Here is a 19,782-nt window from a genome sequence, read left to right as displayed (position 1 = left end):
GCCTAGAACTCCTGAGCTCCAGCAATCCTCCCACCTCAGCCTCTCGAGTAGCTGGGACTACAGGCACACGCCATTACGCCCACCTAATTAAAAAAAAATTTTCGGACCGGGCATGGTGGCTTACGCCTGTAATCCCAGCACTTTGGGAGGCTGAGGCGGGTGGATCACGAAGTCAGGAGATCAAGACCATCCTGGCTAACACAGTGAAACCTTGTCTCTACTAAAAATACAAAAAATTAGCTGGGCAAGGTGGCGGGCGCCTGTAGTCCCAGCTACTCGGGAGGCTGAGGCAGGAGAATGGCGTAAACCCAGGAGGCAGAGCTTGCAGTGAGCTGAGATCCGGCCACTGCACTCCAGCCTGGGCAACAGAGCAAGACTCCGTCTCAAAAAACAAATAAATAAACAAATAAATTTAGGGCCGGGCGCGGTGGCTCAAGCCTGTAATCCCAGCACTTTGGGAGGCCGAGACAGGCAGATCACGAGGTCAGGAGATCGAGACCATCCTGGCTAACACGGTGAAACCCCGTCTCTACTAAAAAATACAAAAAATTAGCCAGGCGAGGTGGCGGGCGCCTGTAGTCCCAGCTACTCAGGAGGCTGAGGCAGGAGAATGGTGTAAACCCAGAGGTGGAGTTTGCAGTGAGCTGAGATCTGGCCACCGCACTCCCACTACTGCCTGGGCAACAGAGCGAGACTCCGTCTCAAAAAAAAAAAAAAAAGAATAAATAAATAAATAAATAAATAAATAAATAAATTTAGGCCGGGCACGGTGGGTCACACCTGTAATCCCAGCACTTTGGGAGGCCAAGGCGGGCAGATGACCTGAGATTGGGAGTTCAAGACCAGCCTGACCAACATGGAGAAACCCTGTCTCTACTAAAAATATAAAATTAACTGGGTGTGGTGGCGCATGCCTATAATCCCAGCTACTGCGGAGGCTGAGGCAGGAGAATCACCTGAACCTGGGAGGCAGAGGTCGTTGGGGTGAGCTGAGATTGCGCCACTGCACTCCAGCCCGGGCAACAACAGCGAAACTCTGTCTCAAAAAAAAAAAAATCAGAGATGGGTGCTCACTATATTGCCCAGGCTTGTCTCCAACTCCTGGCCTCAAGCAATCATCTCACTTCAGCCTCCCAGCTGGGATTACAGGTGTGAGGAACCATGCCTGGCTGGGTTGTTTTTACTTTTTTATTGTTGTATTTATTGTTGTATTTTTAATTGGGTTGTTTTTACTTTTTTATTGTTGAGTTTTAAAAGCTCTTTGTATATTCTGTATAACAGTCCTTTAACAGATATATCTTCTGCAAGTAGTATTTTCTCCCAGTCTGCGGTTTATCTTCTCATTTTCTTGATTTTTATAACCTCTTAAAAATGTAAAAATCAGGCCAGGCGCGGTGCCTCACGCCTGTAATCCCAGCACTTTGGGAGGCCGAGGTGGGCAGGTGAATCACCTGAGGTCAGGAGTTCGAGACCAGCCTGACCAATATGGTGAAACCCTGTGTCTACTAAAAATACAAAAATTAGCCAGGCATGACGACGTGTGCCGGTAGTCCCAGCTACTCAGGAGGCTGAAACAGAATTGCTTGAACCCAGGAGGCGGAGGTGCAGTGAGCCAAGATCGTGCTACTGCCCTGCAGCCTAGGCAACAGGGTGAAACTCCATCTCAAAAAAAAAAAGGAAAAATCATTCTTAGTTTATGGGCCACAAAAAAACAGGCTGTAGACCAGAGTTAACTTATGGGCCACAGTTTACCAACATCTGGTATAGTCACATCCCTGGAATCTGATAGCCATTTATCAGGTCACCAAACACTTTAACACTCAAAAACTATATAGTTGTCCCTCTATTACAGTCTGTGAGTAATCCTCATTTTACAGATCAGACTAAAACCAGAACTCAAGAACAATACCCCCACAAAGCCATTTTAAGGAAATCCCATTTTTTTACCCCCTCCCCCCAAAAAATGGAAGCCAAATAAGACGGTCACCATGAGTACAACTTACAGATGACAAGAAAGGTTCAAGAGGGTAACCAACCTCACCAATCAATCCATGGAAGAACTGCTTCTAAGCAAGGTGACCAATAAGATTAGGAGGCCAGGCGTGGTGGCTCATGCCTATAATCCCAACACTTTGGGAGGCCGAGACAGGAAGACGGCTTGAGCCCAGGAGTTCAAGACCAGTCTGGGCAACATGGTGAAATCCCATCTCTACTAAAAATACAAAAATTAGCCCGGCATGGTTGTGCACGCCTGTAATCCCAGTTACCTGGAAGGCTCAGGCAGGAGAATTGCTTGAACCCAGGAGGCGGAGGTTGCAGTGAGCCGAGAACGCACCACTGCACTCCAGCCTGGGTAACAGAGTGACACTTTGTCTCAAAAAAAAAAAAAAAAAAAAAAAAAAATCAAACCAGCATGGCAGCTCACTGGGAAGGTCTGGTTCTGAACTCCTTACATGGGTGACTAAAACCTCTCCGTCAATAATGGAGTAATTTAATACTTCTCTCAATGCTCTGGGAATGATTAAAGGAAAGGGAAATTTTTCCGAAAGTTCTATAAAACCAAAAACTACTGCAGGAGAGTAGAATTTGATCAGAAACGAGACTGTAAAAGTCTTCAAAGTCCCAACTCCTGCCAGTGTGATGCCACTATAGGCTGGCTGCCCAATAGAGCTATTTGCTCTAACCACAAAGAACTGGACAGCACTCAGGCTAGGTGGTTCCCATGGGGAACGGTGTCTGCACTCACTTCAAGAAATAAGCCGATAAATTCCCTCCAAGGGAAATACCTTCTCATTTCTGCTTTCAAAACTAAGAGCAGTCTTGCCTTGCCAGTCGTTTAACATATGAGGCTTTAAAAATTGATCAAAACAGTAAATCATAAGCAGAACATTTATCACCAGGTGAGGGAAAGGAATTTAAAAGAAAGAAAACACAAGAAGTAGAAAAACAAACAAACAAACAAAAACCTTTCTTTTCTTTGAATCCCCTGGGTTTACTGTGACCATTCCACTCCAAAGTGCCCACAGCATTATCAAAGAAAGCTAGTAGGAAACAAGCGGGAAAACAGGCTGGGCGCGGTGGCTCACACCTGTAATCCCAGCACTTTGGGAGGCCAAGGTGGGCAGATCACAAGGTCAGGAGATCGAGACCATCCTGGCTAACACGGCGAAACCCCATCTCTACTAAAAATACAAAAAATTAGCTAGGCATGGTAGCAGATGCCTATAGTCCCAGCTACTGGGGAGGCTGAGGCAGGAAAATGGCATGAACCTGGGAGGCGGAGCTTGCAGTGAGCCGAGACTGGGCCACTGTACTATAGCCTGGGCAACAGAGCAAGACTCCATCTCAAAACAAAAAACAAACAAACAAAAAACAGGGAAAATAACAGTTGATTCAGAAACAAACATTTTCAACTAATTCCAGTCACCAGAGGTCCTGCCTTTTTGAGGGGGTTTCTATTTTCTTTCTTTCTTTTTTTTTTTTTTGGTTGCCCAGGCTGGAGTACTACAGCGGCATCATCTCAGCTCACTGCAACCTCTTCCTCCCAGGTTCAAGCGATTCTCCTGCCTCAGCCTCCCAAATAGCTGGCACTACAGGCGCATGCCACCACACCTGGCTAATTTTTGTATTTTTAGTAGAGACGGGGTTTCACCAAGTTAGCCAGGCTGGTCTCAAACTCCTGACCTCAAGTGATCCTCTTACCTCGGCCTCCAAAAGTGCTTGGATTACAGGCATCGGCCACTGTATCCGGCCTGGGTTTCTAGTTCTATCAGCCATTGGCCATTGTGATAATTGAAAGGATCCCCTAGAATGACCCAAAAAAGATTCAGACAAGTCCTTTACTCTTTCCATGTCCATAGGTGATCCAATCTACATGCTACAAGGTGAATAATGACCTAAAGAAAACAGCCTTATGCCTGTCAGTGTGCTCCACTTATTTAAGCAAAGCAGGAATTCTCTAGCATGGCAATTTTTTTTTAAAGCAATATATTATACAGTTAAAGATGCCTTCCTAAAATAGACTCAATTCAAACTCTAACTGAAAAATAGATTCATCAGTGGCGCTTGCCTATAATTCCAGCTATTCAAGGGGCCAAGGAGGGAGGATCACTTCAGCCTCTGAGTTTCAGTCCAGCCTGGGCAACATAGGAGGACCCCTTTAAAAAATTAAATGCATAAAAAAAGTCAAAGAAACATCATCTTTATCAAGTGACTGACTTTAGTGTTGACTACCAACAGTGGCTCTCAAGCTTTCTTCTGGCTCCACAGGGACTGTATGCATGACACACTCCTATCAATGCCATTTATTACATAATGATGCATTATCCTTCCCATTTTATGGGTGAGGACACTGAAGTCCCAGGAGTGGGAGTGCCTATATGTACATGAGAAAAACTGACTCATCAAAGGGCAACTGCCCAAGATCACTCAGGAGTAAAGTGCAGAGTTAGGCCTCATATCCAGGTCTCCTGACTTCTTCCTTTTCACTAATCACTATGGAGAAAACAAAAAACTCCCCTAGAAATTAGTGTGGTTTAGCAATTTTCTATTTTTCCCCAAATGAAATTTAACTCATTCCAGATTTCTTAGTGACAGAATACAAACAGGCTACGCACGGTGGCTCATGCCTGTAATCCCAGCACTTTGGGAGGCTGAGGTGGGCGGATCACGAGATCAGGAGACTGAGACCATCCTGGCTAACACGGTGAAACTCTGTCTCTACTAAAAAATACAAAAAATTAGCTGGATGTGGTGGGCGCCTATAGTCCCAGCTACTCGGGAAGCTGAGGCAGGAGAATGGCGTGAACCCGGGAGGCGGAGCTTGCAGTGAGCCGAGATCGCGCCACTGCACTCCAGCCTGGGTGACAGAGCGAGACTCTGTCTCAAAAAAAAAAAAAAAAAAAGAATCTAATAGCTTTTTTTTTGAGTCAGGGTCTCATTCTGTCTCCCAGGCTAAAGAGCACTGGCACCATCATAGCTCACTGTAACCTCAAACTCCTGGGCTCCAGTGATCCTCCTGCCTCAGCCTCCCGAGAAGTCAGGACTACAAGTGAACACCACCACATGCAGCTAAGGATCTAACAGCCTTGAGGTTAAACCTGAGATTAAATTTAGAAAAGAACAAGAAGGTTCTCTACAGAATTTTAAGTATTTCCTTTCTGATCTATTAAATTAGAACTACAAACCTCACCATCTGTGTTCTTCAGAGACCTTGATTTTCAGAAACATCTTGAGGCTGCCTCAAGTTCAGCAACACAGTAATTCTCATTCCTTTCTTAAGCCCTTCCATCTTAAAAACCATGATAAAGGCCAGGCGCGGTGGCTCACACCTGTAACAATCCCAGCACTTTGGGAGGCCGAGGCAGGTGGATCACGAGGTCAGGAGATCAAGACCATCCTGGCTAACATGGTGAAACCCCATCCCTACTAAAAAAAAAAAAAATTCCAAAAAATTAGCCAGGCATGGTGGCGGGTGCCTGTAGTCCCAGCTACTTGGGAGGCTGAGGCAGGAGAATGGCATGAACCCGGGAGGCGGAGCTTGCAGTGAGCCGAGACTGCGCCACTACACTCCAGCCTGGGCAACAGAGCCAGACTCTGTCTCGAAAAAAAAAAAAAAAAACAGATAAAACAAGATTTTCACAACCTCAGGAGTCAATATCTTAAAAATAAACACCAGAGAATATTATTTAAAATCTTCCTGATGTCCAGCTGGGCAGGGTGGCTCAGGCCTATAATCCCAGCACTTTGGGGGGGGCTGAGGCGGGCAGATCACAAGGTCAGGAGATCGAGACCAGCCTGGCCAACATGGTGAAACCCTGCCTCTACTAAAAATACAAAAAATTAGCCAGGCGTGGTGGCAGGTGCCTATAGTCCCAGCTACGCTAGAGGCTGAGGCAGGAGAATCTCTTGACCCAGTAGGCAGAGGTTGCAGTTAGCTGAGATCACGCCACTGTGCTCTAGCCCAGGCGACAGTGCGAGACTCCATCTCAAAAAATAAAAATAAAAAAAAATCTTCCTGATGTCAAATTCATCATAGAATTCAGAAATAAGTCTTGATAAAACTCAAGTAATGCACTTTTAAAAATTGCTTCCTGGCAAGGTGCAGTGGTTCACACCTGTAACCCCAGCACTTTGGGAGGCCGAGGCAGGCGGATCACCTGAGGTCAGGAGTTTGAGAACAGCCTGACAAACATGGAGAAACCCTGTCTCTACTAAAAATACAAAATTAGCCGGGCCTGGTGGCGCATGCCTGTAATCCCACCTACTCAGGAGGCTGAGGCAGGAGAACTGCTTGAACCCAGGACGCAGGCAGAGGTTGCAGTGAGCCAAGACTGCGCCACCGCACTCCAGCCTGGGCAACAAGAGCGAAGATCCATCTCAAAAAAAAAAAAAAAAAAAATGCTTCCTTCTATTCGTCTTTAAAATGACAAAGCCTATTTTTCTCTTCAATTTCCTAATGTTTCACTCCAAATATTCCTACATTTGAAAAACAGGAGACTTCCTTAGTACAAAAACACCAACTACTACCTTTTACATGTGATAAATGAAGAATCCAGTTTAGTTGTTGCTTTTCTCGTACACTTAAAATTATCTAAGAGGTATCCTAGTTACCACTACAATCTGGGGCCTTTATTCAAATGGCATTCTGCTGCTCTAAAACTCAGGTTTCAATTGCAAGTTATTTTAAAAAGACACGAAAATCAAGAAAAATTCTAAATCTTAATGCTATCTTCTATTTTCATGCCTCAGGTAACAGTACTTTCCTTTGATGTCAGTTTTGACTACAAAGTAAATTACAGTTTTTGTATCAAAGCACTGAACAAAATCCCACAAGAGGAAAAAACTGACCTTAAAAAAACAGGCCACCTCCCTCACTCAGCAAAATCTTAAGGTCCCAGTTCTTCCTTACAAGAATCAGTCATATGAATAGGAATCTGAGACATCAACAAGAAAATCATCTTTTTTTTTCTTAAATGTATGTTTAATTATTTAATATCCTAATAAACCATTTATCAACACAAAGAAACAGAGATAGGTAAAACAAATTTCAGGATCCTCTCTGAAAAAACCACAATAGCTTTGTCTACTCTATCTCCCAGATAATCTAAGGAGAAGACAGTTGTGTCTTCAAAAGAAAAAGATTCCAGACACTCCTCCCTAATGGAATTCTTCTCATCCCATAGTTCAAATCAAATGAAATCTCTCTAACAGTATCAGAGATGAAACATAAATGTTTGGTAGAAAGAGAGTCAGGCAGGGCATTATGGCTCAAGCCTGCTATCCCAACACTTTGAGAGGCTGAGGCAGGAGGATCGCCTGTGCTTAAGAGACCAGCCTGGGTAACAAAGTGAGAACTTGTCTCTATTTAATAAGAAGTATCTTTTAGGCTAGGCGCAATGGCTTACGCCTATAATCCCAGCACTTTGGGAGGCAGACGGATCTCTTGAGGTCGGGAGTTTGAGACCAGACTGGCCAACACGGTGGAACCCCCATCTCTACTAAAATTACAAAAAAAAATTAGCCAGGCATGGTGGCAGGTGCTTGTAATCCCAGCTACTCGGGAGGCTGAAGTGCCAGAATCACTTGAACCCGGGAGGCGGAAGTTGCAGTGAGCCGAGATTGCGCCACAGCACTCCAGCCTGGGCAACAGAGAGAGACTCCACCTCAAAAAAAAAAAAAAAAAAAAAAGGCCGGGCACGGTGGCTCAAGCCTGTAATCCCAGCACTTTGGGAGGCTGAGACGGGTGGATCACAAGGTCAAGAGATCGAGACCATCCTGGCTAACATGGTGAAACCCCATCTCTACTAAAAAATACAAAAACTAGCCAGGCGAGGTGGCGGGCGCCTGTAGTCCCAGCTACTCGGGAGGCTGAGGCAGGAGAATGGCGTGAACCCAGGAGGCAGAGCTTGCAGTGAGCTGAGATCCGGCCACTGCACTCCAGCCTGGGCTACAGAGCGAGACTCCGTCTCAAAAAAAAAAAAGAATTTTTAAATTTTTATTTAAAAACTGATGTATCGGCCGGGCGCGGTGGCTCAAGCCTGTAATCCCAGCACTTTGGGAGGCCGAGACGGGTGGATCACGAGGTCAGGAGATCGAGACTATCTTGGCTAACACGGTGAAACCCCGTCTCTACTAAAAAATACAAAAAACTAGCCGGGCGAGGTGGCAAGCGCCTGTAGTCCCAGCTACTCGGGAGGCTGAGGCAGGAGAATGGCGTGAACCCGGGAGGCGGAGCTTGCAGTGAGCTGAGATCCGGCCACTGCACTCCAGCCTGGGCGACAGAGCGAGACTCCGTCTCAAAAAAAATAATAATAATAAATAAAAAAAGAAAAATAAATAAAAAAATAAAAACTGATTGGCCGGGTGCGGTGGCTCAAGACTGTAATCCCAGCACTTTGGGAGGCCGAGACGGGCAGATCACGAGGTCAGGAGATCGAGACCATCCTGGCTAACACAGTGAAACCCCGTCTCTACTAAAAAATAAAAAAACTAGCCGGGCGAGGTGGCGGGAGCCTGTAGTCCCAGCTACTCGGGAGGCTGAGGCAGGAGAATGGCGTAAACCCGGGAGGCGGAGCTTGCAGTGAGCCGAGATCCGGCCACTGCGCCCCAGCCTGGGCGACAGAGCAAGACTCTGTCTCAAAAAAAAAAAAAAAAAAACTGATGTATCAGCTGTTCACAACCTTTCAATACAACAACCCACCCCAAGAACATTCACAACGAACAAGAAGTTCAAAATTACCAAGGCCACTTTGTATATTTTTCAACCAGGTTTTAGACAAAAACAGAATTAATAGCAAGAAACCAAAGACAATTGCAACAAATGAAAATAAGTAAAAATTGAATGGGTAGGTTTTGTTAAAATTGGATTTTAAATTCGACAGCAATTTCACCCATTCTGATAAGTACTTAACAATTACTAACTCAACCCTACGGTGGCCCATTAATATCAATTTAAATATCCTGAGGCTGGGCGCAGTGGCTCATGCCTGTAATCCCAGCACTTTGGGAGGCCAAGCGGGGTGGACTGCTTGAGATTAAGAGTTTGAGACTAGCCTGACCAAGTTGGTGAACCCCATCTCTACTAAAAATACAAAACTTAGCTGGGCATGGTGGCAAACGCTTGTAATTCCAGCTACTTGGGAGGCTGAGGCACAAGAATCACCTGAACCCAGGAGGCGGAAGTTGCAGTTAGCTGAGATTGCACCACTGCACTCCAGCCTGGGTGAAGGAGTAAGACTCTGTCTCAAAAAAAGTAAAAACAAGGCCAGAGGCAGTGGCTCTTGCCTGTAATCCCAGCACTTTGGGAGGTCGAGGCAGGCGGATCACTTGAGGTCAGAAGTTCAAGACTAGCCTGGCCAACATGGTGAAACCCCAACTCTACTAAAAATACAAAAATTAGCCAGGTTTAGTGGCACACGCCTGTAACCCTAGCTACCTTGGGAGGCTGAAGCAGGAGAATCGCTTGAATCCGGGAGCCAGAGGTTGCAGTGAGCCGAGATTGTGCCACTGCACTCCAGCCTGAGCGACATAGCAAGATCCTGTCTCAAAACAAACAAACAAACAAAAAACCTTGAAATAAGAATTAAAATTTGGAGGAACATTTCATACACCTATGTCCATTTTAACAAATGAGTTGGGGGTTTTTTTGTTTTTTTGTTTTGTTTTGAGACGGAGTCTCGCACTGTCGCCCAGGTTGCAGTGCAATGGCGCGATCTCGGCTCACCACAACCTGCACCTCTCAGGTTCACACGATTCTCCTGCCTCAGCCTTCTGAGTAGCTGGGATTACAGGCGCCCACCACCACACCCGGCTAATTTCTTGTATTTTTAGTAGAGACGGGGTTGCACTATGTTGGCCAGACCGGACTGGAACTACTGATGTCGTGATCCGTCCACCTCAGCCTCCCAAAGTGCTGGGATTACAGGCCTGAGCCGCCACACCCGGCCAACAAATGAGATGTTAAGCACAGACAGTACCATATCTTTCTAGGGTTCTCTCTCATTATTCTACAGCATACCATAGCTGCTCAGGAGTCACTTGCTGAATTGAACAAAAGTAAATATAAGAGTAGCACAGGTCTAGCCGGGGCACAGTGGCTCACACCTATAATCCCAGCACTTTGGGAGGCTGAGGTGGGTGGATCATTTGAGGTCAGGAGTTTGAGACCAACCTGGACAACATGGTAAAACCCCATCTCTACTAAAAATACAAAAATTGGTTGGGCGTGGTGGCAGGCACCTGTTATCCCAGCTACTGGGGGGCTGAGGCAGGAAAGTCGTTGAACCCAGGAGGTGGAGGTTGCAGTGAGCCGAGACCATGCCATTGCACTCCAGACTGGGCAACAAGAACGAAACTCAGTCTCAAAAAAAAAAAAAAAAAAAAAAAAAAAAGAGCAACACAGGCAGGGCACGGTGACTCACGCCTATAATCCCAGCACTTTGGGAGGCCGAGGCAGACAGATCACTTAAGGTCTGGAGCTTGAGACCAGCCTGGCCAACATGGTGAAACCCCCGTCTCTACTAAAATACAAAAATTAGCTGAGTGTGGTGGTGCGCGCCTGTAATACCAGCTACTTGGGAGTCTGGGGCAGGAGAATTGCTTGAATCCAGGAGGAAGATGTTGCAGTGAGCCGAGATCATGCCACTGTACTCCAGCCTGGGCGACAGTGAGACTTAAAAAAAAAAAAAAAAAAAAAGAGTAGCACTGTCTAAAAGAGCAATCAAATGTGGGTGGAGGAAAATGCAGCAAAGGATGGATCAACATGCCAGAAACAGAAAAGAGACAGAAGAATGGAGATATCTATGAAAAGAGGAAAGGAAGAACACAAGGCTATACATGTTGTTCAATGCTCCAAAAATTTTTAATATGCTGAATGCACTCATGCATCCATCATCCAATTAAGTATCCACCACTTAATCCACTTAATAAATATTGAAGCACCCACTGAGTGCCAAAGTATTTTTCTAGAACAATGGCTGTCAACCAGGAGGGATTTTGTTCCCCAGAGTCATTGACAATGTCTAGAGACATATTTGTCACAACTAGGGTAGGGAGTGCTCCTGGCATCTAGTGGATAGAAAACATGGATGCTGCTAAACATCCTCCAACGCATAAGACAGCCACCCACAATAAAGAATTATCTGGTCAGGACAGGTGTGGTGGCTCACACCTGTAATCCCAACACTTTGGGAGGCCGAGGTGGACGGATCACTTGAGGTCAGTAGTTCGAGACCAACCTGGCCAACATCGTGAAACCCCGTCTCTACTAAAAATACAAAAATTAGACAAGCATGGTGGCGGGCGCCTGTAATCTCAGCCACTCAGGAGGCTGAGGCAGGAGAATCACTTGAACCCAGGAGGTGCAGGTTACAGTAAGCCGAGATCGTGCCACTGCACTCCAGCCTGGGTGACAGAATGGGCCTCTACCTCAAAAAAAACAAAAACAAAAAACGAATTATCTGGTCTACAATGTCAACAGTGCTGAGGTTGCTAAGCCCTGTACTAGAAGATAAGCAAGACAAACGTCTACTATCCTGGAGCTTACACCTAGTGTAAGAGACAGGGTAGAAATAAAATCTCAGTATCACAGTTACTGAGAAAAGGAGTAAAAAAAAACAGAGAATCATAAAGGTAGAGTATAGGAATAGACTGGAATGTTCTTTTGCTTTATTTATTTATTTTTTAGAGACAGGTTGTCCAGACTATGTTGCCTAAGCTGGTCTTGAACATCTGGGCTTAAGCAATCCTCCAGCCTCAGTCTCCCCAGTAGCTGGGACTACAGGTGCCCAGGTTAGAGTCTTCCTTTAGATAGGGTTGCAGGCTTCGGGATCCAGGAGAATTTAACCACAACAACAACAAAATAGTAATAATAATGATAAAATAATAGAGTCACAAGGAAAGGGCCACTGGGGGAGAGTATCTGGCTCTCCCAGGAAGTCTCTCCATGAGCAGAGCATGCCATGTAAACATCTGGGAAAGAGCATGTCAAAAACAAATAACAGCAAGCAAAACAATCCTGACATGGGAATGTGGTTGGTGTGTTAGAGAACTAGTAAAAAGGCCAGGATAGCTAGAACAGAGTGAGAAGAGATGAAACCTGAGGCTTTATATATAGGCCATCCTCCAAATCCAAAAGTGGTCTCCCTCTCTGTCCAATATGCCAACACTGTAATACCAAAGAAACCTGAACGAACCAATGGTTTCACACTCAAACCAGAAGTTCGATCGGTTATCTCATTAATCCCACAGACTACACTTGATCTCCAGGCTTAATCTCATCCAGAGACTCAGTACTAACGGAAAGCCTTCCAGGGTTAAAAGTCACCTGCTGGTAACCTGCCCACCTGTTCACCTGTCCTTCAGCTTTGTTCCTGAAAAGCAATCCAGCCTGGGAGGTAGGAGCTCATTACTACAATGGCATAATGGCATCCAGTCCCCAGGCCAAAGAACCCCAAAATGAGAAAAGAGCCAGGAGCTGCCTAAGAGTATTCACATGCCACTCCAGGAGCCACCGACGGCAGGAGCCAAACAGGTTCCTATAATTACACAGGGAATAATGTCAAGAGGAATGAAGAACTTGCCTCCATGTGTTCGAGGACAGACTACAGCAGAGGGTTTCCACTAAAGCGTTTCTGGTTTCTCTAAAGTACAAGGAAACAGACTAGAATAATATTCATGTCACACATATTTTACCACTACCACTCCAAAAAAAGGCTTTTTCTATAGCTCACAGCCCTCTCCTCTCAATGGAGAAAGTGCTACCACTTCTTGAAATTCAATTCAGTCAAACCTCTGGTGAAACAGATTTCTATCACATGTAGAGATGGAATTAATTAAAATTCCAAGGTTACTTAAGGGAAAAAATTTTTTTCAACTACAGAAATTTTCATCACAGAAATTCAACTATGCAGCAAATCTGACTGATCCAACAAGTAATAAAAAAAATCACATAACCATCATGAATATTAAAACTGAAAAATCAGGCCGGGCACAATGGCTCATGCCTGTAATCCCAGCACTTTGGGAGGCCGAGGTGGGTGGATCATCTGAGGTCAGGAGTTTGAGACCAGCCTGGCCAACAAGGAGAAATCCCGACTCTACTGAAAAAATACAAAATTAGCTGGGTGTGGTGGCACATGCCTGTAATTCCAGGTACTCAGGAGGCTGAGGCAGAAGAACTGCTTGAACCCGGGAAGCGGAGGTTGCAGTGAGCCGAGATGGCACCATCGCACTCCAGCCTGGGCAACAAACAGAGCAAGACTCCGTAAAAAAAAAAAAAAAAAAAAAAAAAAACCTGAAAAATCCTAGGACTTCTACAACAAATGAAACCTTGATGTTTTACTCCCCCCGAAAGAGAAAATGAAGAAGAAAGATTTAACTACTGAATGATGAAATTCTTTCAAACATATTTTCTTTAACAAAAACATAACGCATCCCCAAAACGCAGCTTTCCCCACTAATGTGACTCTTTCCTCTTCCCCCAGAATTTTTTTAAAGTCAGTCAAATTTAGCAGTGGGCGTTTGTATACCAACTGCAGTGACACTAATGTTAAGAAGCTCTGATAACCCACTGCCATCAGACGAGTCCCAGATTATTTTTTTAAAGCCCTAAAAATGTAAATTTGGAAGTCTACCTTCATATACTACCTTATGTGGTAAATAATAGATACTATGGGTTATTCCCAGATACAGGGCAGCCCAGGAGCTGAATTCTGTCATCTAAAATGATAACAAATCAATGAGAAGTCTACTCCTATGTTCAATTAAATAACCAGAGCTGCAAAGAAAGCTTCATTTAAAAAGATGACTAGCAATAAGTAATGCAAAAGCAATGTAAATTAAATATCTGAAAATCATTCGAAACAGGTATCAGGGAATGACCTCACGCCCAACCCCTCAAGGCAAAGAGAAAATCTCATTATCCTGAAAGCACTGAAGTACAGCACTGGGAGATATGGGGACATATACAGAAAACAGTCAATTGCAGTAAATCAGGAATAGATCAAAGTCATGCCTTATAATACAGCCAGTGATCAACAACCAATGAGACAATAACACTTATGATGTAGCTTTGTTTTTGTGACTCTGTTCATCAAAACTGTTTCTTGGCCAGGCACAGTGGCTCACGCCTGTAATCCCAGCACTTTGGAAGGCCGAGGCAGGTGGATTACCTAAGGTCAGGAGTTCGAGACCGGCCTGGCCAACATGGTGAAACCCCATCTCTATTAAAAATACAAAAAAATTAGCCAGGGGTAGTGGCAGGTGCCTGTAATCCCAGCTACTCGGGATGCTCAAGCTACAGAATCACTTGAGCTCAGGAGACGGAGGTTGCAGCGAGCTGAGATGGTGCCACTGCACTCCAGCTTGGGCAACAGAGTGAGACTCTGTCTCAAAAAACAAACAGGCCGGGCGCGGTGGCTCACGCGTGTAATCCCAGCACTTCAGGAGGCCGAGGCAGGCAGATCATGAAGTCAGGAGATCGAGACTATCCTGGCTAACATGGTGAAACCCCATCTCTACTAAAAAATACAAAAAATGAGCCGGGCATGGTGGTGGGTGCCTGTAGTCCCAGCTACTCGGGAGGCTGAGGCGGGAGAATGGTGTGAACCCGGGAGGCAGAGCTTGCAGTGAGCCAAGATTGCACCACTGCACTCCAGCCTGGGGGACAGAGCGAGAATCGTCTCAAACAAACAAACAAACAAACAACAACAAAAAAACTGTTTCTTGCTTTTTTTTCTTTCTTTCTTCCTTGAAAAAGGGTCTCACCCTACAGCCCAGATTGCAGTGCAAGTTGCACAATCCCAGCTCACTGCAGCCTTAACCTCCCAGGCTCAAGCAATCTTCCCACCGCAGCCTCCTGAGTAGCTGGGACTACCACATCTGGCTAATTGTTTTATTTATTTATTTTTTTTTGCAGAGACAGGATCTCACTATGTTGCTTAGGCTGATCTCAAACTCCTGACCTTAAACAATCCTCCTGCCTTAGCCTTCCAAAAAACTGTTTCAATGGAAGTTGTAAAAATGTATTAGAGCTATTTCTATAGAGCTGCTCATCTTTGAATGCGAATCAACTCTACGTCAGAGCCAACACGGCCTCCTCAGCTGTATTTTAGGTAATAACAGCCACAAGATTTCCAAGAACTGAGACTAGGGTACCACAGTTTGCCTCTGCAACATTACTAGGACAAGTACTATTTGGCTTGGCTTTTAACCTCTAAGCAATTCACAACAACCAAGGAGCAGCTGCAAACACATTTCCAGATGCTTTACAGACTGGCAGGAAATGATACAACCCTTTTTCCTTTCTAGGCCTAGGAATCTATAATACAAAAGGGAGAATTGTGTCCTTTTGATTGTAAAGTTAAAAACAAACTTCACAGTGCTTCAACATCTCCAAAAATGATGCTGCATAAACCCAAGGCAGATGATTAGGCCATCTGTTTTCAAAGCCTGAGTCAATTTTCCATTTCACCAAAAACACTGATTCCTGGACTTAGTGAATTGATGCAGAGTGGTTCAATGTTCCTAACTAGTATTTCCTCCCCTATACATCCCAGGAACCAGTGGGTTTAGAGACTCTGACTAAAAAACATGAAGTCACACAAGGCCAAAGTTATTACCATCAGCCAGCATTTAATATTAAGAGGGGAGTTAATCAGATGAAAGACACACATGCTAATTTGGAAATCCAGACCAAAGCTAGACAGGCTAAAACAAAGTCTGAATACAAAAGCAGTATTAGGGGAAGGCTAAGGAGTTTGCCATGGAGATATAAGATGGCATTAATGGTTTAAAAAGAATCCTTCTAAAGCAGGATTTCCAAACTTGCCTGAAGATAAGATACATTTAGGGCATTTGTTGAAAAACAAACACACTTTAAAAAAAAGATCCCTGGGTACTGATCTAAACCAACTATAATCAGAAGTTTTCCAGGAGAATGATCTGGTAATCTGTATATCCAAAAAGCACTTTGAGTGATTCTTGGTGTTAGAGAAGTCTAGAAAACACTATTCTAAAGGAGTATTAGTAATGAACTATAAAGACATTATGGTGTCTGAATGGATACTGGCAAGGAAAAGCTGATGAATATGTTGAATAACATGTTAAACATAATAGATTGCATGCATTAATCAATGTTCCATCATAAAACACCATTAAAATTACAGCAAAGGGATTTTTTTTTTATAAAGACATAAACCAAACAACAAGCAAAAAAACTAGGAAAGGAGACAGCAGAGAGAGAGATGTCAACAAAGTTTTGCAAGGTAAAAAGCAAATGCACTAGTGATAAATAACTTCACAAAAGTAAAAAAAATAAACATTGCAGTGTCTCAGAAATTAGAGACACCTGGTACCTCGGGAAGAGGGGGTGATAGTGTAGAAGGGGCTAAACAGGAGGACTGGTTGAAAGTCTGGGCCTGGCGCTGTGGCTCATGCCTGTAATCCCAGAAGTCTGGGAAGCCGAGACAGGCGGATTACTTGAGCTCAAGAGTTCTAGACCAGCCTGGCCAACCTGGCAAAACCCCATCTCTACTAAACATACAAAAAAATTAGCCGGGTGTGGTGGCTCATGCCTGTAGTTCCCAGCTACTTGGGAGGCTGAGGCAGGAGAATCACCTGAACCTGGGAGGTGGAGGTTGCAGTGAGCTGAGATCACACCACTGCGATCTCAGCCTGGGCGACAAAGACTCCATCTCAAAAAAAAAAAAAAAAAAAAAAACCCAGAAAGTCTGTATAACAAATGGATTCCCGGCCGGGCGCGGTGGCTCAAGCCTGTAATCCCAGCACTTTGGGAGGCCGAGACGGGCGGATCACGAGGTCAGGAGATCGAGACCATCCTGGCTAACACGGTGAAACCCCATCTCTACTAAAAAAAATACAAAAAAAACTAGCCGGGTGAGGTGGCGGGCGCCTGTGGTCCCAGCTACTCGGGAGGCTGAGGCAGGAGAATGGCGTAAACCCGGGAGGCAGAGCTTGCAGTGAGCTGAGATCCGGCCACTGCACTCCAGCCAGACTCAGTCTAAAAAAATAAATAAATAAATAAATAAAATTAAAAAAAATGGATTCCTTCATCTTTCCCCATGCTGCCAAGCAAATTAGAAAAGTTGAACCAGGCTGGGCGCGAGCGCTCACGCCTGTAATCTCAGCACTTTGGGAGGCCGAGGCAGGTGGCACACCTGACGTCAGAAATTCAAGACCAGCCTGGCCAACATGGTGAAACCCCGTCTCTACTAAAAATACAAAAACTAGCCGGGTGCAGTGGCAGGCCTGTAATCCCAGCTACTTGGGAGGCTGAGGCAGGAGAATCGTTTGAACCCGGGTGGCAGAGGTTGCAGTGGGCCAAGATAGCGCCACTGCACTCCAGCCTAGACGATAGACTCCATCTCAAAAAAAAAAAAAGAAAGAAAGAAAGAAAGAAAGAAAAGCTGACCCAAAGAGTCCAAAGGAATTAAGTCACAGCTAAGGGCCGTGACTGAAATAAGGGTGTCAAGTGGAAAGCCTAATAAGTCAACAGTGAGACCTCTCCTCCGTCCCCAGCTCTTTTCTCTCACTTGGCTCCAAAAACATTGGCAGCCAGACTTATACTCAAACACCTGCCACTGGTTTATACTCTCTAGGCAGGGGACTGGAGGAGTCCTTTTACCAGCCTGCCTGTAATCCCAATACCCTATAGCAGTGTCCACCACTTGATGAACTTCTTAGTGTCTCATTTTTAAAAAGAAGCCAGACACAGTGACATGAGCCTGTAGTCTCAGCTACCTGGAGGTATAACTTGAGCCCAGGAGTTTGAGTCCAGCCTGGGCCCCACAGCAAAACCCCATCTCTTAAAAAATAAATGGCCGGGCACGGTGGCTCGTGTCTGTAATCCCAGCACTTTGAGAGGCCGAGGCGGGCAGATCACGAGGTAAGGAGTTTGAGACCAGCCTGGCCAAGGTGGTGAAACCCCATCTCTACTAACCCCATCTCTACAAAAATTAGCCAGGTGTGATGGCACGCGCCTGTAATCCCAGCTACTTGGGAGGCTGAGGCAGGAGAATCGCTTGAACCCAGGAGGCGGCGGTTTGCAGTGAGCCGAGATCATGCCACTGCACTCCAGCCTGGGCAACAGAGTGAGATTCTGTCTCAAAAAATAAATAGTAAATAAATAAATAAGGCCAGGTGCGGTGGCTCACACCTATAATCCCAGCACTTTGGGAGGCCAAGGCAGGCAGATCACTTGAGGTCAGGAGTTCAAGACCAGCCTGGTCAACATGGTGAAACTGTCTCTACAAAACTACAAAAATTAGCCGGGCATGATGGCTGGTGCCTGTAATCCCAGCTACTTGGGAGGCTGAGGCAGGAGAATTGCTTGAACCAGGAAGGCAGATGAGCCAAGATCATGCCATTGTACTTCAGCCTGGGCAACAGAGCCAGACTCCATCTCAAATAAATAAATAATAAAAATTGAATAAGCAGCTAAGAATTTCAGACAACTGAAGAAGATCTCTAACACGAAAGAATCAAAGCAAATAAAACAGAATTTCTGACAATGTCCAAAAATACATGTAAAATTCAGATAATAAAAAGAGCCCTTGGAGCCGGCGGTGGTGGCTCACACCTGTAATTCCAGGACATTGGGAGGCCAAGGTAGGTGGATCACAAGATCAAGAGTTTTTTTTTATTTTTTTTTCTTTTGAGACAGAGTCTCCCTCTGTTGCCAGGCTGGAGTGCAATGGCACCACCTTGGCTCACTGCAACCTCCACCTCCCGGGTTCAAGCAATTCTGCCTCAGCCTCCCGAGTAGCTGGGATTACAGGTGCACGTCATCACACCTGGCTTTTTTTTTTTTTTTTTAACAGAGACAGGGTTAGGAGTTTGAGACCAGTCTGACCAACAGGTGAAACCCCATCTTTACTAAAAATACAAAAATTAGCTGGGCGTGGTGGTGCGCGCCTGTAATCCCAGCTACTCAGGAGGCTGAGACAGCAGAATCATTTGAACCCAGGAGGCGGAGCTTGCAGTGAGCCAAGATCACGCCACTGCACTCCAGCCTGGGCGACAGAGTGAGACTTCATCTAAAAAAAAAAAAAAAAAAAAAAAAAAAAAAAAAAGCCCTTGGAACTTAAACAAACTGATAACAGGAATTTAAAAGATAATAGAGAGTTGGAAGAACAGCTAAGGAAATCTCACAAAAATTGAATGAAGGAAAAAAAATGGAAAATTAGGATCAGGCGTGGTAGCTCACACCTGTTATCTGAAGCACTTTGGGAGGGCAAGGCAGGCAGATCATTTGAGGTCAGGAGTTTGAGACCAGCCTGGCCAACATGGTAAGACTGTCTCTACTAAAAATACAAAAATCAGGCGGGTGTTGTGGCACGCGCCTGTAATCCTAGCTACTTAGGAGGCTGAGGCAGGGGAATCCCTTGAACCCAGGAGGCAGAGACCGCGGTGAGCCAAGATCGCACCACTGCACTCCAGCTGGGACGACAAAGTGAGACTCTGCCTCAAAAAAAAAAAAAGTTGACTAGGAAAAAAAACCTAGTTGGTATTAAGAATACCAACCTAGGAGTTTCACCATCTGAGTTCCCAGAAAGACAGAGGAGATAAATAATTATCAAAGTGAGAATACATTATCAATACAAGAAATAATACAAAAAAATTTCCCAGGATAGACTGAAATAAGCTTCCAGACTGAAAAGGTCCACTGAATGCTGAGTGTGATGAATTTTTAAATATCCACACCAAGGCACAACATGGTTGCATTTCAGAATGCCAGGGATATAGGCAAGATCCTAAAGTCTT

The 19,782-nt window shown here is 45.0% G+C and overlaps 1 protein-coding gene across 8 annotated transcripts in view; it reads right to left on the bottom strand.

Annotated features, from left to right (window-relative positions):
* The window catches only part of WIPF2 (WAS/WASL interacting protein family member 2), a 69,256-nt gene that overhangs the window by 32,947 nt on the left and 16,527 nt on the right, over positions 1 to 19,782 (bottom strand). The window contains exon 2 of one of the 8 annotated variants that reach the window (XM_065531535.2): positions 6,850 to 6,935. The exons of the other annotated variants lie outside the window; for them this stretch is intronic. The gene's annotated coding sequence lies outside the window, so the exon portion shown is untranslated. The remainder of the gene's footprint in view (positions 1 to 6,849; positions 6,936 to 19,782) is intronic. 8 annotated transcript variants of the gene reach the window in all.

This window comes from Macaca fascicularis, chromosome 16 (genome assembly GCF_037993035.2).
Source record: "Macaca fascicularis isolate 582-1 chromosome 16, T2T-MFA8v1.1".
Taxonomy (NCBI): Eukaryota; Metazoa; Chordata; class Mammalia; order Primates; family Cercopithecidae; genus Macaca; species Macaca fascicularis.
Note: the sequence above shows the minus strand (reverse complement) of the source record. Positions and strands in the feature narration are given on the sequence as shown.